Source organism: Drosophila takahashii, chromosome 2R (assembly GCF_030179915.1).
Source record: "Drosophila takahashii strain IR98-3 E-12201 chromosome 2R, DtakHiC1v2, whole genome shotgun sequence".
NCBI lineage: Eukaryota > Metazoa > Arthropoda > Insecta > Diptera > Drosophilidae > Drosophila > Drosophila takahashii.
This window is the reverse complement of record NC_091679.1, coordinates 18,711,063-18,737,966: the sequence shown is the minus strand read 5'-3', so window position 1 is coordinate 18,737,966 and position 26,904 is coordinate 18,711,063. Positions and strand designations below refer to the sequence as shown.

General features: G+C 38.1%; 1 protein-coding gene and 1 long non-coding RNA gene across 5 annotated transcripts in view; one reads left to right on the top strand and one right to left on the bottom strand.

Moving 5' to 3' along the window:
- Ir41a (Ionotropic receptor 41a) overlaps positions 1-26,904 on the bottom strand; it is a 441,646-nt gene that overhangs the window by 97,190 nt on the left and 317,552 nt on the right. The gene's annotated exons all lie outside the window — the stretch shown is intronic.
- LOC138912449 (uncharacterized) lies at positions 1,072-2,621 on the top strand. Of its 2 annotated transcripts, XR_011417997.1 has the most exons (4): positions 1,072-1,389; positions 1,451-1,633; positions 1,693-1,916; positions 2,115-2,621. It is a non-coding gene; the product is annotated as an uncharacterized lncRNA (long non-coding RNA). The 2 variants fall into 2 exon arrangements; XR_011417996.1 differs by having other exon boundaries at positions 1,075-1,389; positions 1,451-1,916; positions 2,115-2,619.

The window sequence follows — 26,904 nt, the reverse complement described above, 5'->3', positions numbered from 1 at the left end:
AAAACTAGCTGGGTCTGTAGCCCGCAGCTTCGCCTGCGGAAATTAAAATTGAAAATTAAGCATTGCTTTATCTTTGGTACTTATTTTAAATTTAAAAAATTCCTAATTTTTATTCTATAAACCGAGAAAAGATTTTATCAGAACTTTTTCCCTTGATATCCGTAAAAACAAAAATATTTTGTCCTTTGAAAACTACGTAAAAAACATGTGTTTTTTTTTAAATCTTTTTAAAATTATTATGGATTATTTGCATAAGTTAACAGATGGACAAAAAAGAAACAAACATATTCCTTTTTCGACACAAATCCTTACACTAATTTCATTCAAAACATTAGTATTTTGTCAAAAACATATTATTTAAATATACATACATGTAACCATGAGCATGTAATTATATTCCCAATCCATTGCCATTAAAGCCTAAAAACATTTTTTGAAAAAAATTTCTTTAAGAAAAAAAATAGATAGAATAGAATAGATAGGATACGAATTTGATTAAATTTACATGTCAACAAGAAAGGAAGCTAGCTTCGGCAAGCCGAAGCTTATATACCCCTGCAGATCATTCTATTAATTTACAAATCGCAAAAATGTTAAATTTCTTATTATTTCACATTAATTTTTCGATCGTTTCTATCACAGGTATATGATAATGTAGTTCAATCTTTTAAAAATTAAAATCGAAATTCGGAAATATTTCAAAATAGTCATATCCCAGAGTAGAAGGAAATGTAATAAAAATTAACAAAGATATAATTTTTTTCCCATTAATTTCCATTTAATTTTTCGACCGTTCCTATGGCAGCTATATGATATAGTGATCCGATTTAAAAAAGAAAAAAACCGAATATCAGAAATATATAAAAAAAAATATTCCCAAGAGTAGAAGGTAAAATTTTAAAAAACGCCGGAGCTAGAATTTTTTTACGTTTTTTTTTTTGATCCTTCCTATGGGAGCTATAAGATATAGTTGTCCGATCCGGTCGGTTCCGACATATATACTACCTGCAATATAAATACGACTTTTACGAAAGTTTCATCCCGATAGCTTTAAAACTGAGCAGAGCTCGTAAAAAAAGGTCTCATTGTGCTTGTTGTCAGAAAAAAACCCCTCACATACTGACCCCATACGAAGCTGTCAGAGAGAGACCCTAAAATTTCGTTTGCCTTAGACTTGCTCTCTGCTCAACCGGTGAGAGATTTCGTTTGCTCGGTCGGGTCTCTGCTCACCCGAGACCCTTTTCGTCGTAAATATTCGGAAAAGGTCTTTTGAGCATGTATGTGTGCTTCTCGTATAGCTCGGTAAAAATTTTTAGGCAGCTTGTACGTATGTGTGCTGTCATATAGCTCGGTAAAAATTTTTAGTCAGTCTTATTGACTAAAGTATAGGTATTTTTAACTGTTTTTTTTTATTTATAAAGTAAAAGTGATGAAATTGAACTCTTTGCAGACGCACTTTAATGGAGCATAAGCAGACAATTCCCACTCTGGATGTCACCACTAGGTGGAACTCAACTTATTTAATGTTGGAAAAACTAATGGACTTGAAGAGCTTTATTGCTTCGGAAAGTACCATTTGTATAGACGCTGACTGGGAGTGGGTTGAACTCTATCTTAATGCGTTTAAGGATGCGTATGATACAACTCTCAAACTGCAACAGGAGCAACTAGCTTACAGCGATTTTTTTATAGCATGGATGGAGCTAAAGCTGAAGTGCCAAAACAGCCAAAACGTGATAGCTAAGGCTTTGTTAGCTCAACTCCAATTGCGAGAACCGAAATTGCTCGAAAACGAAGCGTTGCTTTCAGCAATTTACTTAGATCCTAGAATTAATTTATTTTTAACCGATCACCAAAAAAAGTCAGCAAAACAAAACTTAAAAACAATAGCTAAGCGCTATTTTAATTTAAATCAAGTAAGACAGTAGACAGTAGGACAAGTAGAATGTAAAAAAGAATTGAAAACGTAGAAGTCTCGTGTTGTAGAAGTAAATATGTGTTTGTATATTTATGTTTTTAGCTAGTGATATCGTCCTCGTTAAATACTAAGTAGTTATATGTCATTAATTTATATTTATATTTACATATTATATAATTTCCCCATATCTATTAAGATTGATGCTAACAGTGAATCGGATGCAGCTTCCCTGGCTCCTTCCTCGTCGAGCAGCCTTGATGACTCTCAGGGGTCATCCCTTTTTTCCAGCCTTCTGGACGGAATTCAGTCAGTGAAAGAGGAGAGGGGAGAAGAAGTTTCCGATAAACTATCAAACATCTATTTGGAAATTGAGAACTTCAATTCTGTTCATGACCGATTACCATTAACGGCCAACATAATGGACTTTTACGGCGACCTCAAATTCAAGTCACCGCATTTAACAGAAGTTGCCAAAGTGGTGCTAGCCACACCTGCTTCCCAAGTATCGGTGGAAAGGTCATTCTCGGCACTCAATTTCATACTTACCGAAAGACGCTCCTCGTTAAGTGCGGATAATATAAATTCTCTGTTAATTGTAAAACTAAATTTGTAATATAAAATATAATATCAGTAATTTTAGTTGTAATAATTTATTTATAATAAAAACATTACTACATTTCAAAATATTACGTTTTTTTGGCGCCTATATATTTATATTTTATTGATTCACAGGAGTATGCGTATAACGCAGAAAAATCGCTCTATAATTTTTGTTTTATCTATCTCTCTCTCTTTCGCTCTCTCCCAAATGCTTTCCCTGTCACAAAATATCTGGGACAACAACACAAGCAATCCCAGCAACAAAAATAAAGACCTTTTGTAGGAGACCCTTTGTTGTTTTGCTCACCTACTTACTGTCAATATATGAGCGACGAACGATTTTGTTCGTATCGAGCGGTCAGTTGGGGACCGATCCGAGTGTTCCGGTCAACCGAAACCCGAGACCGAGACCGAAACCGAGACCGAGACCGAAACGAAAAAAGGGTTGTTGCTCAGACCCTGAGCTAGACATTCTCAATTTTCGGGTCTTTCAACTGAGCAGCCCGATTAGAAAAATTCGGTTGACCGTTTTTTACGAGCTCTGAAACTGAGAGACTAGTTTGCGTAGAAACGGACGGACAGACGGACAGACAGACGGACAGACGGACGGACAGACGGACATGGCTAGATCGACTCGTCTAGTGATGCTGATCAAGAATATATATACTTTATGGGGTCGGAAACGTCTCCTTCACTGCGTTGCAAACTTCTGACTGAATTCATAATACCCTCTGCAAGGGTATAAAAATATTAAACTCTTTTTCAATTTCGGAGAGTTTTGACTATTGCTGTCTCGCTCTTACCCAGATAAATTTATGCATTTTTTGTATGAATTAAGAGTGCAAAAATATGAATTTCAAAGCAGTACTTTATCGAAAACAAAGCAAAAAACTGCCAAAATATGGATTATCACGCCGTGTTAGGTTTGTAATTCAATTCCAAATCGATTAGCGTTAAACTCGGGAAAAAAAACTGTATTCTTAAAAAAAATTGCTACAAGTTTTACATAGCTCTCCAACAACCAATATAATAATTTTGATTAAGATTTAAAAAATTTGAGGGAATATTTTTAATTTAAGTTCGCCTTGAAATGTTACAACCGCTTCAAAATGTGATGGGATGTTTATCCTTCGACCGTTAAAAAAAGATTAATGTCTCCAATTCTTATTTTTAAAATATGAATGCCAGAGATAGGATAATTTTAGGCTTAATTTTATTTCATCGGTCCCTTAAAACAAATCCTGTTGATATTGGCCTTGCTACCTTGTTCTACATTTTCTATTTCTATTTTTTGTTTTTTAAAGATGCAATTTTTAAACTATTTAAACCGAATTATGTTTACTCTTTGTAAAGATGTTAATTCTTGATAATTAGTTAGTTACCTAAGAATGTAGCAAAGCTAATTTTATGCACATGGGTAAGTACAAACCAAATACTCTTGGCGAATTTGCTACCGGGGGGTTTTTGGAAGGTATCCCCAGTAGACAACTATTATAAGGGAAACAAATATGCGTAGCAATGTTTTGCTTTATGTATTTGACTAATTTAAGAAAAGACATCAAGGAAGGCAATTCCAAATTACTGCATTTTACCATTGATATTTTGTTTCAGTATTTTTGTTTTCACATTAATTTTTCACCTTGATTAGAACTATATTAATAACTAGCAGGGTCTGTAGCCCGCAGCTTCGCCTGCGGAAATTAAAACTGAAAATTATGCATACCTTTATATTTGCTAATTATTTTAAATTTACAAATTCATTATTTTTAGCCTATAGCCGAGAAAAGATTTTATCATAACTTTTTTCTTATTTTTCGCAAAAACAACAGTATATTGTCCTATGCAGGCTACTTAAAATATATAAAAAAAAAACTTGCGAAAAAATTTCTAAAATTCTTATTGCTTGCGTAAGATATCAGCTGCACAGAACAGAAACAAATTAATTTTTCGACACAAATCCTTACACTAATTTTATTCACAACATTAGTACTTTGTCCAAAACATATTGTTTAAATATAGAATGTCATACTGGATTGAGCATGTAATTAAATTTCAAATCGATAAGCGTGTAAATCCAGAAAATAAGCTTGTTTTCTTAAAAAAATACACCAAAACATTGCTTAAACATACCTCTTTCTCTAAAAGATAGCTCTCCAAAAACCAATATGATTATTTTGGTTAAGATTTATGAAGTTAGAGGAAATACACTTTGCGATTTAGCTAATATGGGGGTTTCTAGAAGGTATCCACTATAGACAACTCTTATAAGGGAAACCAATATGTATGCGAAGCAATGTTTTGCTTTATATATTCGACTAATTTAAGAAAAGACATCAAGAAAGGCAACTCCATATTACTGCATTTTACCATTGATATTTTGTTTCAGTATTTTTGTTTTCACATTAATTTTTCACCTTGATTAGAATTATATTAATAATAAGGAAGGCAGGTGGACGGGGAAGCCGTGAATCAAATTGTTTAAACATTTGAATTTGTTTAAACAATATGAGGCGCGTGTATTAAAGAGCAGGAGAATCAATTGGTTTGAATATTTAATGTTCTTTTAATATTATCAATGCGATTTGAATTTTAGTTCACAAAAATCGGTTAAAAAATGTCCATGACCATATTCTTTTAGCAAAAGCAATTTTAAGGAAAATTTCGATTATATTTCCACAGAGAACCAACTTGCTGACATTCTAACTAAGCCGCTACCTGCTCCACGCTTCATGGATTTACGAAGAAAAATGGGACTGGGTGGAGCAGACAAAGACTAATCCGAGCCATACGACAATAATTAATATCTTTATTTTATGAACTATTACTACTTTATTTTAAGAAGTGATCTGATTGGGTTTTATTGGGTTTTCCCAATCCTAGCAGCGAATGCTGGATCACTGAATTGTACCTTCCTAATAGAAAAGAAAAGAAAGAACACAAGCAAGCACAAGCCACATAGATTAAGTTGAAACATGTAAAATTAATTTTCAATTAAAATTTTCTTTATAATGCTGATTTTGAGGGGGGGTATTGAATAATCCCATTATAATTTATAGTATATACCAAAATCAGCATTATATTGCTATCAATCTCTGGTAACACTAAACCGTGAACCACGCGGTTAATCCTTCTCTCTTATTTCTGATCTCGTAAGCTGTGGTTGATTGTGCTTGAATTGAATACGAAATATGCTGATTTGTTTATTTGAACTTGGAATCCCAACACATTAATTCTTAGATTTTAATCCTTTTTTATATCAAATAAAAACACCTCTTAACGAGGTAAAAAATTAGTGACGATCGCACCTTCAACGTTCAAAAGTTCTGATATCAACTTTTGTGACGAAAAATGATTTTAGATGCGACTAAATAAGTACGCTACCTAAAATTTACTCGTTCGGCCCGCTTTAGCAAATATTTAATATCTACACGAAAGGTTTCTGTTGTAGCGTGCCGAATGAATAAATTTTAGGTAGCGTACTTATTTAGTCGCATCTAAAATCATTTTTCGTCACAAAAGTTGATATCAGAACTTTGGTACGTTGAAGGTGCGATCGTCACTAGTTTTTTACCTCGTTAAGAGGTGTTTTTATTTGATATCAGAAGTTTTTGTTTGTTTACTTTTGCTCTCATAGGTGCTAGTATAAACATTTAAATTTAAATTGGTCATAAATCATAATTTTTAAACTATTGTATTTTAACGAATTAATTTAAAAAGGCGTTGAAGTATTTCAAAATACCTTTTAAACGAGGTATAGCACATGTCTGCACCTTTAGTAGTGTAGAACTTACAAACAAACGAAATGTAGCTATTTTTAGCTTTTTCCCGCCAAAGGAGCGGCTTTTTCCAAAAGTCGTAGAACAAAAGATTCCTATATGGAACTCTTAAGTGCAAATTTACTGATTCCATGACCCTAAAATACAGTTCGGATACCCTCACACAAAATTCAATACTCAGGGAGCGTTAGTAGTTCGAGCTTGCAAAAGTTGCTATTTGCGTATAAAAATAACTTTGAAACGTGACTTTTTACAGTAATGTGTTATATACCAAAGTTTAAGGAATCTCAAGGGCTATACAGTTTAAAGTTTTAAAGAAAATCGTTAGAGGCGTTTTTGAAAAAAATAAAAAAAAGCTAAAAAAAAAGTTTTAAAAAATTGTCTTTTGTTTATATCTTTTTAACTATTACATTTACATAAATTGCATATAGAAGGCGTTTATAGCATTTAAAAATATCTTTCAAACGAGATGCAGCACAAGTCTGTAGCTTTAGTAGTAAAGAAGTTACGGTATTCAGAATTTTAGCTATTTATAGCTGTTTTCCCGCTAAACTAGCGAGTTTTTCCAAAAGTGGTAGAACAAAAATTTTTTATATCGATGTGATGAACGTCATATCAAATTTTCAAAACTTAAAAAACATGTTTTGGACAAACTGACAAACTGACAAGCGGACAAACTGACAAACAGAATTAAATTTTCATTTTGGGAAGAAGAAGAAAATCTTATTTTGGCTATAACTTTTGAACGGAGCGTCGGATTTTGACAAATGACCCCTCATTCGAGGGGGCATTTATCCCCACCGGCCCCAACAGCTCCAAATTTCGAAATTTGCACTTTTTCACTTTCACCGCTCTCTCCCAAGCCAATTGATTTTCTTAAAGTCTTGGTATGCAATCCTTTAAGTTTTTGAAATACCTTTCGATTTATGTATTACTCATTACGTTCAGACTATCACAGCAGATTTTCAATTTTGCGGCTATATAATAGTAGTCGCCTTCGCACACTCTCCTGGTGCGCTTCGTCACTACATGGACTGCCGTCCATAGTGATTTTGTTTTATTTTTTCGGTTTTCTTATAATTATAATACTTAATCCTATCATTGGCAGTTTGGAACCATTTGCTGCATATTAAGCAGAATTGCTTCTAGTCGACAGCAAATTTTTGATTAAAAGCACCTAAAAATGAGTAATAAAATACAGAATTAAATAAATAATATTGAAATTGATTAAAGTCAAAATTTTTAAATCTTTTATTTACTTCTAACTACTGTTCTTATTGCCAAGCTCAGGACACAGATTTTCGTGTTGGTCCCCTTCCACGAATATTTAGAGGCAATTTCATCCGTAAAAAATGTTTCCACATTGTGAGCAGAAAATTAGCAGGATCGGAAATGTTATAATTTATTATTTCAGTCTCCTACAAAATAAAAATAGACTGAATTATTTTGATGAAAATTTAACCACAGTTTTAATTAGTCTTACCAGTTGTTGACACAATTCAAATGAATTGTTTAGGTCCCCTTCAAATTCTTTAAGGTCTTAGGCGGTAGGAGCATACAAGTCTTATTACCTTGTACAAGCTTTAGTTGTGCTATCACTTCCGTTACTAGGCGATTTTGAATCTTAGTATTTTCAACATCCAATTTATCCAAGCGGTCCTTAAAATCTACAAAAATAAAGCTTGATTTTGATGAAGTTAGAGGAAATACACTTTGCGATTTAGCTAATATGGGGGTTTCTAGAAGGTATCCACTGTAGACAACTCTTATAAGGGAAACCAATATGTATGCGAAGCAATGTTTTGCATTATATATTCGACTAATTTAAGAAAAGACATCAAGAAAGGCAATTCCATATTACTGCATTTTACCATTGATATTTTGTTTCAGTATTTTTGTTTTCACATTAATTTTTCACCTTGATTAGAATTATATTAATAATAAGGAAGGCAGGTGGACGGGGAACCCGTGAATCAAATAGTTTAAACATTTGAATTTGTTTAAACAATATGAGGCGCGTGTATTAAAGAGCAGGAGAATCAATTGGTTTGAATATTTAATGTTCTTTTAATATTATCAATGCGATTTGAATTTTAGTTCACAAAAATCGGTTACGGAATGTCCATGACCATATTCTTTTAGCAAAAGCAATTTTAAGGAAAATTTCCTCTGTAAAATTCAGCTTAACGGGATTTCTGTATGTTCTACCGATATTTTAAAATTTAACGTTTACTTAAGATTTGTGATATAATCGATTTTTTTTGGCTGTGGTATTTTCATTTTCCCCTTGCGCGGTCACACTTAAATTGCGACAGCAGGACATACATATGTACATACATACATGCGCCAGCAGAACATAAATACAAACATATGGGGAGGCCGTGACGTCACATCAGGTTAGCCCAATTTGAAAATATTGGGGACTTGGTTAAGGATGCTGAATCTCCAAAAAATTTAAGTGCAGTTATTTGCGGGCATGCCATACGATTATGAACATCACATTTTTAAACCATTTTAACAACATTTATAACAGAGAAATGGCAAAACAAAAAAAAAAAACAAATTTAATAATAATAATAACAGTTATTTGTGATTTTTATTTTAAAAGGCCTACTGAGATTTGTACAAGTTTAAATCAACAATTTACATGCTTTTTATGCTCTTTATAGACATGAACAAACAACAGTTTATTTGCTTTCCAGATTTGTTGAAATTCATATACTTTGTGGACAAGAGTAAAAAGAACGTTATTTTTGACGTTTAAAACCAAATATCACAGTAGTCTTTTTAAAATAAAAATCACAAATAACTGTTATTTACAGTCCCTGATTTATGTTCTTGATAAGGGTGACGTGAAGAAAAACATATAATTTACTTCTTTATGTAGATGATTTAGTTATTGCCACATCAGACTTAGAGAAAATGAAATGTTTCAAATACTAATATTTTAAGTCGATATATGAATAAAAATAATGCAGAATTATGGCTTTGTTTAAAAAGGATTCTTAGATATCTAAAAGGGAATATTGATATGAAATTAGAATTAAAAAAAAAATAATACAAGTTTTGAAAATATATTTGTAGGGTACGCAGACTCTGACTGGGGAGGAAATGAAATCGATAGAAAGAGTACAACTGGGTTTCCATTCAAAATGTTTAACCAAAATCTTATATGTTGGAATACGAAAAGGCAAAATTCAGTAGCTGTTTCATCGACTGAGGCAGAATACATGGCCTTGTTCGAGGCTGTAAGAGAAGCCTTGTGGTTAAAATCCCATATCAAATTTAAAAGACCTCATGCCATAAAAGATCTAAACATATTGATATAAAATATCATTTTACGAGGGAGCAAATAGAAAATAATGTAATTTGTATCGATTATATTTCCACAGAGAACCAACTTGCTGACATTCTAACTAAGCCGCTACCTGCTCCACGCTTCATGGATTTACGAAGAAAAATGGGACTGGGTGGAGCAGACAAAGACTAATCCGAGCCATACGACAATAATTAATATCTTTATTTTATGAACTATTACTACTTTATTTTAAGAAGTGATCTGATTGGGTTTTATTGGGTTTTCCCAATCCTAGCAGCGAATGCTGGATCACTGAATTGTACCTTCCTAATAGAAAAGAAAAGAAAAGAAAGAACACAAGCAAGCACAAGCCACATAGATTAAGTTGAAACATGTAAAATTAATTTTCAATTAAAATTTTCTTTATAATGCTGATTTTGAGGGGGGGTATTGAATAATCCCATTATAATTTATAGTATATACCAAAATCAGCATTATATTGCTATCAATCTCTGGTAACACTAAACCGTGAACCACGCGGTTAATCCTTCTCTCTTATTTCTGATCTCGTAAGCTGTGGTTGATTGCGCTTGAATTGAATACGAAATATGCTGATTTGTTTATTTGAACTTGGAATCCCAACACATTAATTCTTAGATTTTAATCTTTTTTTTATATTTTGTTTTATTTTTTCGGTTTTCTTATAATTATAATACTTAATCCTATCATTGGCAGTTTGGAACCATTTGCTGCATATTAAGCAGAATTGCTTCTAGTCGACAGCAAATTTTTGATTAAAAGCACCTAAAAAAGAGTAATAAAATAAAGAATTAAATAAAAAATATTGAAATTGATTAAAGTCAAAATTTGTAAATCTTATATTTACTTCTAACTGCTGTTCTTATTGCCAAGCTCAGGACACAGATTTTCGTGTTGGTCCCCTTCCACGAATATTTAGAGGCAATTTCATCCGTAAAAAATGTTTCCACATTGTGAGCAGAAAATTATCTGGATCGGAAATGTTATAATTTATTATTTCAGCCTCCTACAAAATAAAAATAGACTGAATTATTTTGATGAAAATTTAACCACAGTTTTAATTAGTCTTACCAGTTGTTGACACAATTCAAATGAATTGTTTAGGTCCCCTTCAAATTCTTTAAGGTCTTATATTTTATTAAAGGGCTTAGGCGGTAGGAGCATACAAGTCTTATTACCTTGTACAAGCTTTAGTTGTGCTATCACTTCCGTTACTAGGCGATTTTGAATCTTAGTATCTTCAACATCCAATTTATCGAAGCGGTCCTTAAAATCTACAAAAATAAAGCTTGATTTTGTCCGTAAATTGCAAAGTAATTATTACCTTCTAAATTTTTATTCAATTTTTGCATCTGGTTGAGAATTGACTACAACATTGCTCAAAAATACAAATTTAATTTATAGTCTTTGAAAATAACTTTTCATAATTATATTTACTTGAAGTAGAAGGATAGGAAACGTTGGACATACCGGCTTCATTCGTCGAAGTTGACGTTTCGCTGATTCCGCTTCATTGTTTAAAAGTTGCTCGGTAAAGTCATTCATTGTGTATAATGGGAAAGACAACTATGGCTATAATGGCTTTTGGGTAAAGTCTGTTACTTTATAAACTCTCAATATGTCGTTAAGAACAAGCGCTTGCGAATATTTTATTCCTAAAAGGCTTGATTTTAGAGGCAAAGTGAACAGATCTTCGTTAAGTAAAATTTCGTTTGATTTCACAATCACTTCATTAATTTCTTCCAAAAATCGATCCATTTTATAAACTCTGAAATCCATAATGTAATTATGGTCTGGAGCATTAATGGACATTTATATGTATTTGTTTAAAATTGATAAAATGTTTCCTCTTTGACATCTTTTTAAAATTTTTGTAGCGCTCTCTCCAATTGATATTGAGTTGATGCTTTGCTCAACAAGGCGATTATATATTTGCGAAGCAACTTGAGTTCCTTTTTCGGTTTTCTGGCAAACTCCTTACAAATATTTGCTTTAAAAACATTAACTTGTTGTTTAAATAATTAAATTTTCTTTTGATAGGGAGTAATCCTAGCCAACAAAAGGCAACGCTCATACGAGAGTGCCGCCAAGGACATTGCGGTGAGCAAGCGGAAACGCGGGCCCAAGGAGACAGGAGACCCAAAGCAGCACAGAAGCCCAACAAGAGGGCTAAAATCAGTGATGTAGTCAACCGACACCTGATCGCGGCACTCATTGACAGGAACGACGAAAATGGGAAGATGACGGAGGCGCGCTGGAAGATCGTCCATGCGCGACTGATCGAGTCTCTCTTTGCACGGATGGATGAATCACCCACAAGCCCCCATGCCCACATTCGATGGTGCAGGGTGGTTGAACGGCGTGAAAATCCTGAAGTGCAACGACGATCCGACCAGGAAGTGGCTGACGCAAACGGTCTGCCAACTGGATGCGCTGTGGGAGGGTGCCAAGCTAGAGGTTGTGGACAGGGAATTAATCCCATCCATACCAAAGGCGAAAGTGCTCTTCCCCGTCGCCATCCAAGGGGAGCGGGCGCTGAAGCTGCTTCAACGGCAGAATCCAGACGTCCCAACGGCGAATTGGAAGATTCTGCACATGGCCAGCCCTCTACCCAACGAGGGGGTTCAAAGTGTGGTTCTCCAAATCAACAAGGAGGCGGAGGATCTGCTGTACCCAAGATTCGGGAAGATGGCGAGGGGCATGGGTAGCGTCTACCGGCGCCTCAAGAAGCGAATGCCCCGACGACAAAGGCGCACACAACCTGCAGGCAGGCGAGGTGGAGAAGGACCTAGGTCTGGAAGCCATCGTGGATGCCGCTCAGAAACTTGCTCTGGACGACTCGGAAGACGAAGAGGACGGTGACGTGACTGTAATAGCCAACCCGTCGAGCGGAGATGAGCCAGCCACCCATGACGTTGAGGGTGCTGCAGCTCAATCTTCATAAGAGCAGACTCGCATCGGCGGAGCTCCTGATTGCCCTAGAGCAAGGGTCCGTCGACATAGCCTTGGTTCAAGAGCCATGGATTGCCTGGGGCAATATCGTGGCCGGACTAAGGTCCTCAAACTACAATACATTCTACTCACCAACGGTAAGCAGGAACAGAAGCGCCGTACTTGTGCGGAAGGGTATCCATGCTAACCTTATGCCTCAATACAGCTCTGATGACTTGACTGCGGTGATGCTAGAAAGTGAGGTGCAGCGCCTCTTAGTTGCCTCCTACTACATGGCACACGACAGATCGGCGTCACCAGACGAGCTGAGCAGCTTGGTGGAGCTAGTTGGGCCTGTCAACTGCTCTGATGCACTGGATCTACATCTCGGTGGTGCGTCCGACTCTGCTGTATGGAGCCTTAGTGTGGTGACAAGCCGCTGAAAAGACAACGTACACCGAGCTTATGGAGAGAATTCAGCGGCAGGCATTGGTCTGCATAACGGGGGCGCTAAAGTCAACCCCAACTAAAGCTCTAGAAACGATCCTCGAAGCATGATCAACAAAACGGACCATATGACCCCCAGAACGTGCCCGGAGGTTAAAACAACCCCGTTCATGGGCCCAGATGACTGGAAAACGGGTCGGGACCAGACTGAACACCTCAATATGTACACGGACGACTCGAAGATGGAAGGAGGAGTAGGAGCAGGCTTATACTGTACGGACCCTGAAATAAGGCTGTCCTTTAAGCTACCCAATGACTGCAGTTCCAAAAATGTGATGGCGAGCAGGGAGGCATTAGACAACCTTAGCACGACAAAGTCAGTGCGGATCTATTGGGTTCCCAGCCACCAGGGCATCGATGGCAACGAGACATCTGACGTTCTTGCAAAGTAGGGCGTAGAGCTGGCGAACGACAGAACGGAGAACGTGCCTGTTTCCCTGTTTCAAAATTTGACAACATTTAGGAGTAGATAATGAAATCAAAAAATCGGTTTTATTAGTATAAGAAATCTAAGAAAAATTTCCTCATAAAAACGCTTTGAACAGAAATTAAAGCATACATTGAACAATAGATACAATGAATAGTTAAAATTAGTTCCATTCAAGATTTAATGCTAAGAATTATTTTTCCATCAGAAAAATCTCTACAATTTTGGGATTTTCAACTTTGGCGTCGAATTCCACAGACAAGGGCAATGGTTCACAATGGGGACTATTTTTTAGGAATGTCGTGATGTATTGAGAGTAGGTCCTACCGAAAATAATAAAGGTTAGTCCAATTATATAAGCCACGTAATTCAAAATGTCGGTAAACATCGGTTTTTTGTATTCTTAGCTATACCGCGGAACCTGTAGGTGATGGAAAATAATTTTGTATGGGACTTTTACTCAGGAGCACCCACATATTATGGAAAACTTGAAATGGTTCGTGGAAATTTTACAAAGTTTAATTTTGTGTTCCTGTGTAATTTGTGTATTGTTCTTATTTGTTTATAGCACCTTATTAGTCGCAAAAGGTTTGACAATTCAACCAAAAAGAATGAAATCAATTTTTATTATTGATCCCATTTCACAGTAGCTCTAATAAATGACCAAAATTGTACTTTTTAGATTCAATTTTGCTCATTGGTCCAGGTAGTACCATATTGAGGCATTTTAAAATACCAGAAGTGCCCATCGGTTTTTACAATTTTGCTCATTGTAGCCGACATATATATGTCTTGCTCCAATGAATGAGCCCAACAATGTAGTGGAATAACCACACAGGTAAATTGTTACTCTTACGTAATTCGTAAACGTAAGGGTTACTATAAAAAATAGTTATGCAACTGTAAAAAAGGGTAGAATGTGCTTAAACCACAAATTTACTTTTTTTATAGTAAATATACAATTATTTATAGTTATTTTACAATATTAACTATAAATACTATACAGTATTAAAAAGATAGTTGTCCAATTACCTTTTCCAAAAGTGACCTTATCCTACACCTTATAAAGGTGCGGGTTGCAATTGACTTCCAGCTTGTGTGGAAGTATATTAAAGAGTTAAGACAGAAAATAAGTCCTAATGGCTCAGAATCTGACTTGGGCTTGGTTCATGAAGGGCTAGACCCAGTTGGGAATTATATAAAAGAAAATCGCAGAAGATTTGTAAAATTACTGTTGCATACTTTTATACTAAAGAAGTTACGTTACCCAAAGCAAAAACAAATACACGGACGACCATTTGTTTTGTTGAACTACTATTTTTTATAGTTACTGAACTATCTTCATTGGTCAATTTTACCAAGCAGATTTTTATCTTTGCGGGCGTGTCGCAAATAAAGGCTTTAACTTGTATATCAAAATTATTTGATTAATACAAAGACCAGTGGAAATAAGAGAACGAAGCTCAGAAATAAATAAACTAAGATATTCGTTAACATCTTTTGGTTTGCTGTCTCCACAAAAAACGCCAGCTAACAATAGAGGGGAAGTTTTATAAATATTTATTTATATCAGGCCACCCATATTTATATGAAGTTAAGCCTCTTCGCTCCTTTTTGTGTGTTGGCATAATGCAGACGTCTTGGACTTCTTGAAGTCTAAGCCGGCATTACCTCGAGTTAGCTAAAATCTTCTCAATTTATATTGATAAATATTGTCTTTTCATTAAAAGTGTATTTTTCAAAAAAATCTGTCAGGCAATCCGCGATTCCATAATTTATATACTCGCCGCCATCCATTGGGACACAATAACCACCTTTAGGTATTCTCTTTAAAGTTCTGGAATCACATCGGGTGAAATACTTCGCAGGATGAACAGAAGCTTATTTAAAGCAGAGCACTATATATAAAAAGAAACTGCCTAGTTTGACAATTCCTCGCTCAGGTTGATCTCATGCTCTTCGGAGTCTTGAAAATGGTCACTTTCATTACTTAAATCGTTTTCAATGTGATTTTGCTCCAAATAAGGCCTTGAATCCAATATTTGTTCACTAACTTCCCCGAGCTCCGGTTGCAAAGAATCACAGCACCGTAGATTACTGGTCTTTAATGTACTTAATATTTTTTTACACTCATTTCGGTTTGATCTTTGCACACTCATTATGTTATGTTTATTATGTTTAAATTATGTTTACACTTTATTGTAACTCACCGAAGACGTCCGAATTCGACTTGGTATTGGACAAACTAAGTAAATTTCTGCATTTAAAATCATCTTGCTTATCGCAGGAATCTGCATTCCGTTATTTTAATTTCGCTATTTACTTTGATTTTACTTACCATCGTTCAGAGTATGCTCAGACATAAGAGCTTTTTATGAGTCTATGCTAAGAGAGCACTAAATGTCCTCCAAAAACGCTCTTATTTATGTTCCGATTTAGAAAACACTCTGAAACGAGGATCTTTTCAGACACACAATTAAGATCGCTCCTAACTTTGCTTGCTGGGATGTAGTCTCAAATGTGCGCGCAGTGGCCCTATTATCGAAAATATTTGAAAACGCCCAATCAATATGCGTACTGCAATTTGTTGTCGACGAGTCCAAATTTAGTATTGAACTAAACACTTTTACATCTGCTAAAAAATTTAAAACTCTCATATAGCAGCCAGAGATGGAGTGAAGGCATAAATTGAAATTTCCTAACACTATACTATTACTATTTAAAAATGTGTTCCGCTGCAATAACTTCTTAAACTCCGTTTCAAACTTTAGGATAGGTCGGACTTTTATATACAACTACAATCCCTAAAGACCGGTACTTAAGATGGCAAACTCGAACACTGGAGAGGCTAAATTTGTGTAATTAGCCAGAAAGCGACCACTTGAGCAACGACTAACATTCTCAAAGAGTTCGCTTCGAACGAATACGAACGTAGCCTCGGCGGATCTCGGGGGAAGAAAGGTCCAATAATATAAAAACCTGCTGCACTTGTGGCTCTGCTACAGGCTACGTACAGCGCAGCTCTCTGCGTGCTAGGACTAGTGTGAACCACCACTTTGCTGTATGTAACGCCTTGACTTTTGTAAATAGTTATTGCTTCTGCAGGTACCACTAAAAACTGCTTTCGGTCAATGGTTGTGGCCTGGTTTGAATTAATCTGAAAGCTTTTTATGATCTTAACTACTGGGGTCCATGAAGCCCCTTGGCGATGACTGCACTTTGATCGTGCAGCTACTCCTATACTGTCATCTAAAAATTGTATCCAAAGAACATTTGGAGAGTTGGACGAATTGAAACTTATCTCCCTAAGGACACCATTGGCTCCGATTACGAGTCTGATGTGTCTACATTGACCGTCATTATATATTAAGCAGTGGTTTTTAAAATGAGCGAGGTACAGATATGTGCAGATATTACAGAGTCTATGAACTGATTAGAGGGAATCGAGTTGAGCTTCTCCCTATTGTATCAGTCTGTGTCCTGCTTCACCTTGAAAAAGGTTAATGGCGTCATTTTACGTCATTCTACGGAAGTGCGGCCTCTAAGTAAAACAATATCTTCAAACGACATTTGGCCGGACCCCATGTTGTTGAGTGTTATTTGCCTGTGGAAGCACACAGCAGTATTTTAACAGAAGTTGGGTCGCATCCTACTCTACCATTATACTCCTTGGAAAGGGACTGAAATTGGGTGGATATAAGTCTACTCTTGTCGACACCTGCTCCGCCTCCTGCGAACTCATGAAATCTAGCATTTCTTCTTGCATTGTGCAACCCATGCGTGAGAAAAGTTGTTTGCTTTAAATTAAGAGATCTAACTAAGGTGGCTAAATTTTCAGGTGAAATAATTGGCGGGAGCTTTATTATGCGTTTATTGCTATCCGAATATACTTCCTGAACACGGTCGTCTAAGTTTAAAACATTGATTTGAGAAGAAATTTCTGGAAAAGCTAAGGCCCTAAACACCTTATTAACTGCGGCCTCCTCATCTTCATTTTCCTCTCTTCTTTCCTCAGCCTCCATGGCCCTTCTGAACGCGTCTTCTAAGCTGTCTATGGCATTATTGCTATCAAAATTGGCTTTAATAGTCCCTCGTGCTCATGCTAAAATGCCTCACAATTTCTCTGAAATAACTCTACCTGTTCATCTCTCCATGGAGAATAAAGAACAACTAATGCTCTAAAATAGTTGGGCCTATCAGAATTTATATTAAAATATACCTTATGATACTCGACTGATTGCTTTCCCTAATAAATTCACTACCATCGCGAAGTTCGAAATAAACAGTTCCTAAGACCTCATTTTCTTCTTCAGCCTCATTGTCACTATTTGCCCCTTGGCGAGCTCTACCACGGGTTTTAGAATATTCATAATTTACAGCAAAATCGGCTAAACACAGGACGTCATTGGAATCTGATCTTTGTTCGTATCTGTCCAGCAAACCTTTTTGAAAGATGACAGTGGAATCCTGAGGCATATTTTGCATTTTTTTTTTTTTTTTGGTATAAGCCGAAGTAGACACATTTTTATTTAACACGCCTCGCAAGAAAATAGTTCTTGTTTTCATGTTTGTCGTCATATAGTTAAAGAAAAATAATCCCGAAATCTGCGGGTATGTGAGCCACAGTGGGGCATGTTACTTCATCTGGGTTAATTATAAAAGTCGCCCGTGTCTATCTCGGCCGAGAATGCATAAGTCCGCCGGTTGTCGTCTGCGGAGACGACGTCGGCCCAGTAGTGTGGCAAGACGTCTAGCCAGGCGGTTAGAATGCACCAGAAGCCGATCCCTGTATCGATTCGAGAACTGAGTTATCATCTCAGTCACTGTTGGTACTCCTGTGTCTCGAAATAAAACGCTATTTTCAACGTAATGATGCCACTTCACCCCAAGCATCCTCCGTAATGCTTTTGTGATGCAAGTCTGAACCCTTCTTAGCGACGTGTCGCAAGCGGTGCCCCAGCATGATATTCCCCAATTTAGGGTCGGGAGAACAATGGCTTTAAAGAGCCGCACCTTGGCCTGAAGGGATAATCCGCTATCTGAGCGAAGTAGCCAGTCCATTTTGTCCAGTTACGTCCTCGCTGACCCACAGACACGGTCAATCTGACCCTTCCAGCATAGACGGCGGTCTAAGGTAACACCGAGGTATGTTACTCTCTGCTCGTGCTTCAGTCTATCACCATCCAAGTAAAGACTGCGGGATCGGCCAGGTCGAAGGGCAAAGGTGGCGTGTTGCGATTTATCAACGTTTAGCGCAATATTCCAACGAGAGGCCCAACATTCAAACTCGTTCAAAAATGTCTGGACACGCCACGAGGCCGAGGAGGGGGTGCTGCCAGTAGCTAGGAATGCAGTATCATCTGCATAGGTGGCAAGGAGAGTACCACGAACCACTGGGTTTGGGAGATCCGAAGTGTAAATTGTGTACAGAACCGGGCCAATGACGCTTCCCTGTGGGACACCAGCACGAATTAGACGTAGTCCAGAAAGATGTCCACGAATGTCAACAGCAAACATCCTATGGTCCAGAAATGACACAATGAGCTTCCAGAGTCCCTCAGGCAGTAGTGGCATTAATTTATAGAATCGACCTTCATGCCAAACCCTGTCAAAAGCCTGTCTGACATCAAGAAAAACAGCCGAGCAATATTTATGATTTTCTAAGGCATCTAGAATGTGGTTTACGACTCTGTGAACCTGTTCGACAGCGGTGTGGCGACTACGGAAACCAAATTGATGGTTTGGTAGAGCGTCATTAAAGGTGTCAATATCCAGGAGCCTGTTAAGTACGATCCGCTCAAAAATCTTGGAAAACGTGGACAGAAGACTTATTGGCCAGTAGGACTCAGGGGGGCACGGATCTTTTCCCTTTTTGGGGACCATTGTAACTAGAGCACTTTTCCAAGGTGATGGAAAATGGTCAAGGTTGAGTGACGCATTAAAGAGAAGGCAGAGCTGTGCAATGACAGAGTTGGGAAGTGACTTTGCAACTTTACCATCGACCTTATCCATACCAGGAGCTTTTGTTGGGACCAATCGTTTAATATGATCACGGACCTCTTCCTCATCCACTGGTCGCACAACAACAGGAGGACCGAAAGAGAGTCCAAACCTAGAAATTGTGGCTCGAGCTTCCTGGTCAGTTGCGAAATCGAACGGAGTAAATCGGTTTTCCAGATCATCTGCAAATACATCTGCTATTTCAGAATCACTGTGAGCCCAAGTGCCATCGCTTCGTTTAAGAGAAAACCTGTGAAGAGGTTGTCTTTTCAGATTTCGTGTGCATTTCCATAATGCAAACCCATGATCCTGGTTGGGATCAATGGCACTGAGATGATTCACGAAAAATTCAGATTTTGCCAATCGAAGGACTTTTCGAAGTTCTGACACGGCAGCCCTCCACCTTGCCAAGTCCAGGGTATGCCTTGTCCTCATCCAAACGCGGCGAAGTGTACGACCTTGTCTGGCCAAGACTGCAATTTCAGGTTTCGAAGAAGCCCATGTTGGCGGCGGTATAGGTACACTTCTAGCAGGAGGGGCGGCTTGATGGATCTTCTACCAAAACCTGAGCAAACGAATCAACGTCATCCGCAGTGACAAGCCGAGGGTTTTCTTCAGTCAAAGCAGTGAGCCTGGCACTGAAACTTCTAATATCCGATCCCCGAGGTAGAAGCCTAGTTTTGGTGATGACCTGATAGGCAGCCACAGAGAAATATATCAGGAGCGGGATATGATCAGAAGAAAGGCCCGAACATTCAGAGATGGAAAGGTGCCTGCAAGGGATACCTCTAAACACTGCAAAATCAATGGCAGTCGGAAGATGATTATTAATCCAGGGAAAGTGCGTGGGTCCCCCCGTGGCCAGAATCTGCATGGTTGAACTAGAGACAACAGACATCAGAGTGTTTCCACGAGGGCAGGACCGTCTGCAACACCAGAAGCTATGATGTGCATTCCAATCACCTCCAATAATAAAGCGGCTACCCACAGAGCCGAAAAGGCGCAGAAATTCCGCAGCTGGCCACAAGTGACGATGACCAGGAGGACAGTAGACAGCGCTAAACGAAATTCTTCCAAACGACGTGTCCAAACTTATAGCAATTGCTTGCAGATGAGGCTCAGTTATTGTGGTGCTCAGGTGATAGTCCAGGGACGATTTAATAATGATAGCAGCACCACCCCGATTTCTATCATCAGGGTGGTTGGCGCAGTGCACAGCATATCCATGGATTCGAAAGAATGAACTGCTGGTAAAATGAGTCTCTGAGATTAAGAAAATATCAATGTTACGTTCCTGGAGGAAGTGCTCCACCTCCAAGGATTTGCTAACCAAATTGTTAGCGTTCCATATTATTATATTTAATCCGTAGTTAGTCATTGCGCCGCGTTGACTCAATGGCGTGCTTGGACATCACTCTCTGTAGCATTTGCAGCGTCGTCGTCATGACTGACATCATTTGATCAAAACGTTCCAGTAGTTTTTCAATTGCCGCCGCTTGGGCATTTACAGCAGCCTCTTGCTGCTTTTGTAAGTTATTAATAAATTCCAAGAGTCTGTAACGATCCCTGATCGCCCCGGGTTGGCTGAGCTAGCTCAGGGGATTGGATGGGATTCGGTCCACGAATTTATACACGTGGCAGTACCCCGAATAAGAACACAAGAATATCCAATTCACGATAACACCTTTATTTCCGCTTATTTCTTGCCCGTTACACCACTTTCCGCGCCCCGCAGTTCCCGTCACTCCGCTCTTCCTCCAGGGGTCCACTCCAGTGTCGCCGTCCCCGTGCGTGCGCTCTGACCGGTCCGCTAGGACACCGTCCTAAGCTCCGATTGAGCCGCCTTGACCAACTCGACCGTCAGTGCCTCCGCTGGCTGGGACACTCGCCGGCCTTCGTCGGCGGAAAACGCTCGACTGGGCAGCTAGCGCGCACAGCTTGGTCACTGTCCGATCCCGCGGTTCGCCGGTTTCCCCGACTCGGCTTGGGTGAGGCCTTCGGTGGCCGGACTGGGCTGACAGGGGTCCTCCGGGCAGGGCCTATTGGCTCCGTTGTATCAATCGTCTCCTGGGCTGCTCCGCCTACTCCGTGGACGCGTCTTCGTCTATGCCGTACCGCACTTGATCTCCTTGCCGCCGCTGGGTTTCAGAACTCCTCGTCCTGATGATTTCCACTTCACTTCACCGATCATACACTGACTCGCGCCTGCGCACTAAGAGACCCTCCTGCCGCCACGGCCCTCCTTATATACCCAGCCCGCCGCCATCTTCTGCCGGGTAACTTTCCATCACGTGATCCTCCACCAATGGGATCGCCGCTGGTCCCGATTAACGGGTCGCCATCGTCTTTGGCTTTTCCATGACCAAATAAGGTAACAAACTTGGGTCCGCCGCGCTTGGGCCCTTTCCATGCCCTTATAAGGTTACAAATTTCGCTGATTGTCGACGCCGTTCGGCTCGACGCTGCCCGGCTCTCCGCTCCTTCACCATTGCTCGTCGTCCGCCATCCCACTTGACTCTCCTTTACCCCAGCGTCTTCTAACGGCCTTTCCCTCCATCCTCGGACTGGAACAATCAAGCGGTTCCCCGTCTAGAGGTACCACCTCGTTCCCTTAGGTACTGTTCCCTGTATTTAGGTACCGTTCCCCGTATTTAGGTACTGTCCCCGGTCTTTATTCTTGTGCGGTATTCCAATACCTCACGGTCGAGTTGGTCAAGGCGGCTCAATCGGAGCTTAGGACGGTGTCCTAGCGGACCGGTCAGAGCGAACGCACGGGGACGGCGACACTGGAGTGGACCCCTGGAGGAAGAGCGGAGTGACGGGAACTGCGGGGCGCGGAAAGTGGTGTAACGGGCAAGAAATAAGCGGAAATAAAGGTGTTATCGTGAATTGGATATTCTTGTGTTCTTATTCGGGGTACTGCCACGTGTATAAATTCGTGGACCGAATCCCATCCAATCCCCTGAGCTAGCTCAGCCAACCCGGGGCGATCAGGGATCGTTACAAGTCTGTCCTGAGCAGGTTGTTCTACCACAGAGGCCTTAGTAGTATTTTCAAAATTAGGCTGACTTAGCGGACTCAATAAATTTTTAAATGAATTTGATGACGTCAATGGCTGACTTGAGGAAGCAGGAGGACGCAAAGGGAACCAAGCATTCTGGCTTGGGATCGGAGCAGCAACCGTTTGCTTTTGAGAACGTTGACGTTCTGGAGTGCTATTAGATTTGCGTTTCTCACACTGTTCTAGATAGGCAGGACAACTGCGGGAGGAAGCACTATGATTTGAGCCACAGTTGATACACTTAAACTGATCCTCTTTCAGAGCTGGGCATTTATCCTTCTCCTTGGTGTCATGGTCGCCAGCGCACCTAGCACATTTAGGTGAAAACATGCAAAAGTTTTTTGAATGATTAAACGATTGACATTTAAAACACCTTAAAGGCCCCTTTCTTTGAATCTGTGGTTTTATAGTAACCACTTGATAATCAATTACTCGAATGTTATAAACATCTTTGTTATTTTTAGCTGGTTCTAATTCAACAAAGAATATGTCGCGTTTGGCCTTGCCATTTTCACCAGGATGGTTATATACATTTCGAGGGTTGTGCCCCAATTCCTTGAGTCTGGCAATGATTTCATCAACTTCAGTTGAAGCATTAAGGCCCTTAATGACAATTCGGAAAGCTCTCTCGTTTTTGAATTGTAAAGTGCTGTATGGAATTCCATTGTCCTTGAATAGTTTTTAAACAACACGGTATATACTGCCATCATCCACAGTAATTCTACAGGAGGATCGTCCAGTTGTCTTAAGGCGAAAGCCAGTAGTCATGGGTGATAGTAATCCTATCAGTTGCTTAAAATCCGTGACGCCTCTTAATAAAAAGGGTGGAGGACGAGGTTCTCGCTTCTTATTCTTGCTTTGGGCAGAGGCATTGGCCGAAAACATCGTGCAGTTATCAGATTGGGGCAAGAGTGTATTGCCAGTAGAGTTCATTGTATCTTCATCATCAGATAGAATACCAAAACTATTATTCGTTCCTAAATATGAGGATGAGGGCTTTTCTCTATTAGAAGGGGGTGACAGTAAGTTCACATTTTTAACAGAAGCCTGAGGATGGTTTTGATCCTGGTCCGACTTTAGAAGTGCAGACTTATGAGAACTACCATTGAGTTGGTCAAGGTTCCTTCTTTTTCTTAAGTACTTTACCTGAGTGAAACGCTCTTCATCAGCAACACTCTTGCTAATCCACCTGGGGCTTATTTGCTTATTCGACTTCACATCAACATTAATCATTTCTAGATCCTCGTAAGCTGATTCATCAGAAACGTCAGAGAGGCACCTATTTGCATCAAAGGCAGTTGCCTTGGCATTTCTGGATGCCTTGAACACGGCTTCTTTTACGACCTCATCGGTATTAACTGGCGGTCGAGATACTTAGTCTTTGGCAGAGACTGAATGTTTCGTTCCTTGTAATTCGTTATCCTTCGAGTGAGCTTCCTTATTTTCACGACCGTCGGCCTTAGATTCAGCTCGAAAATAATAGACTTTGCTCATTGGAGCTCTAGCATCCGACATTGCAACCGTACCGAAACTAATAGAATTCGGAAAAGAAACAGTTAGTGGAACAGCCGACCTGCCAAAAAGCTACAGAACGCAGAAAAAAAACCAAAAAATGATGAAAAAAAATCAAATTTTTATACAATTTTTATGAAACACGGGATCTCCGAACTAAACACAACCGGTTAGCTTGACACTAAAGTCGAAAACTGCATATTTTGCAGCATACGAGAGCGTTGTTCTGGAGGCAAGGTGCTTATGAACACACATTGATTGCTTGTTTCTGACAACGCCAATCCCATACATCAATAAACTTGTGATTAAGATACTGTAGCTTTTAACGAATGCTTGAGTGAGCGCATTAACTTCGAAATACCCCTTTGGGACTTGTTAATGTAATTAATTACACTAGTTTACAGCCAAACTGCTCCAAAGCAATTGATGGAAAATTCTTTTAGTGTTGAACCCCCAAATCACGAAAATACCACTGATTTTTTTTTTCGATGGCACAGTTTCTTTTTAAAGATTTTTTAAAGTTCAAAATGTTAAATATCGGACTTTTTTTAATTTCTTCCTATATCTCGGCAAATATCTACCCAATGGGGCCAGGGTTTGTATCATTTTAAAGTCAATAGATCAGAGCTTAACTTTGCCATACAGATCAATATGATTGGATAAGTAATGGTAGCGCAGCAGCTCGACAAAGCTGAAAAAGGTGTTTCTTGGTCCCCTGTAAGTCGGCTGTATGTATCGTAAAAACTCGAAATAAATCCGTTGAAAAATCATAATGGGCACAAACTTAAAGTTGAAATCCCACCAAATAAAACAAGCCGAGTATGGCCCAAATCCATGGAAAATTGGATTTATGCCCTCTGCTCATTATGGCCGCGTCGCGTTTACATCCATTTACCGTTTAACGCGCCCAAATTCCATACAAAACTTGTTGGCGAGGGATGAGGAGGGGAGAGTGGAAAATTGTCGCGTTACAGGGCTGGAAAGTGAAATTTGTAGTATTTTTAAGCAGTATTAACCAGGCATGAACATTTTTTTGGACCCAACACTGATAAGAAGCGGGAAATATAAAAACCATTTATTGCTGATATCTACATGAATTTTATTTCGTATATATTGGTATTTGATATATCATATATGCCAAATGATCTGGCAATATTTCAGTATTCCGAGGATGATCCAAGCGCATAAAGGGCAGTAGCAGTTCGTTTATCCAATGGAATGGCTTGGCTAGAAAGGATCGGAAGCGAAATATTAGTCGTTGCAGCGCAGCCACATGGGCTTCCCCGTCTCCATGACCTTGTCGTTTGCTTTGCGTGCGCCATTCGTCCAATAAGGCGACCTCCTGGTCGCATTTGATCGCAGGTGCAAAATCTGCTTTGACCATAGATGGCCATTCCATATTGAAATGATACACGTTGACTGGCGACTGCTGAAAAAGGGCACATCTCCCTCCTTCTTGCGCACAATGTCCTTGTAGGCGTTTCAGCCCCGTCTCAGATTCTGCAGCTACTGCTGTCGCGGGTCGTGTCAAAGAATTATTTAAATGACTGTTCAGATCTATGTATATGGGCGGTTCTTTTACAAACCGAACACCTTTTATTGGCTCACATTTTTGATTTGCCTGAAACTTTTTTTACACGTACACACAAAAAAAAAACTTAGTAAAATCAACTGTAATAATTGTCAAACAGGCCCCAACCAGCAAAATTGTCAATTCTACTAAGTAAATAGTCATTTCACAACAACAAAATACACACAATTAGCAAAGACACAAACCCAAAGCAAAAACAAAATACACGTAACTATTTTAATAGTTACGTAACTACCTTTGTTGGTCAATTTTACCAAGCAAATTCTTTTGTGTGTACTATTCGGAAAATAAGTAAACACTTGTATCAGGATTTGACCGAAAAAAAATTATTTTTTTAGTTAGAATTTTTTTAAGTGTGCCAAAAATTGTCAAATTTGAATAAGTACCCTCTCATTGAAAATCTGTATCTCCGGTTATATGAATCCAATTGACTTCATGTCTTTTGCATTAATTCCTCTAAAACCTCTGCTTTCAAAATAAAATTTCTTAAAAAAAAAATTTTTAATTTCTTAAAAATAAAAACAAATTAAGATTTAAAAAAAATTTTTAACTATTGCCCCCACAAAAAAAAAATTTTTTTTTATTTTAATACTTGCGCCATATTGTTAGTTACAATCGGTTTTTGTAAAAAGTTGGAGCCACTTTTAGTTTTTAAAATATTGAATTTGTTTTAGCAAGACCTCGGCTTTTGACGTCGCAGCATGTAGATCTACTCTCTCACTCTTATCGGATCCTAATGGAATTTATGTTTTCTCATTGTTTACTAGTCCTTTAACAATTGTTAATGATTAAAAGTTAAGTTTTAAGTTTTTTGACAATTTCTGAATGACAAAAAGTAAAAAGTCATTTTTTAATCAATTAAAAACTTACAACTATTTATTTAACCGTCTATTTAATAAACAATAATTTTAAATTTATTTTATTTATTATTTTTTTATATTATGTAATTTATTAAACATTTTTAAATATGTTTTTTTAAGGTTTTAAAAAAATTTATTTAATAAAAATAAAAAATTATAAAATTTAATAAATTTTTTTTTAAATTTAAATGACAAAAAGTAAAAAGTCATTTTTTAATCAATTAAAAACTTACAACTATTTATTTAACCGTCTATTTAATAAACAATAATTTTAAATTTATTTTATTTATTATTTTTTTATATTATGTAATTTATTAAACATTTTTAAATATGTTTTTTTAAGGTTTTAAAAAAATTTATTTAATAAAAATAAAAAATTATAAA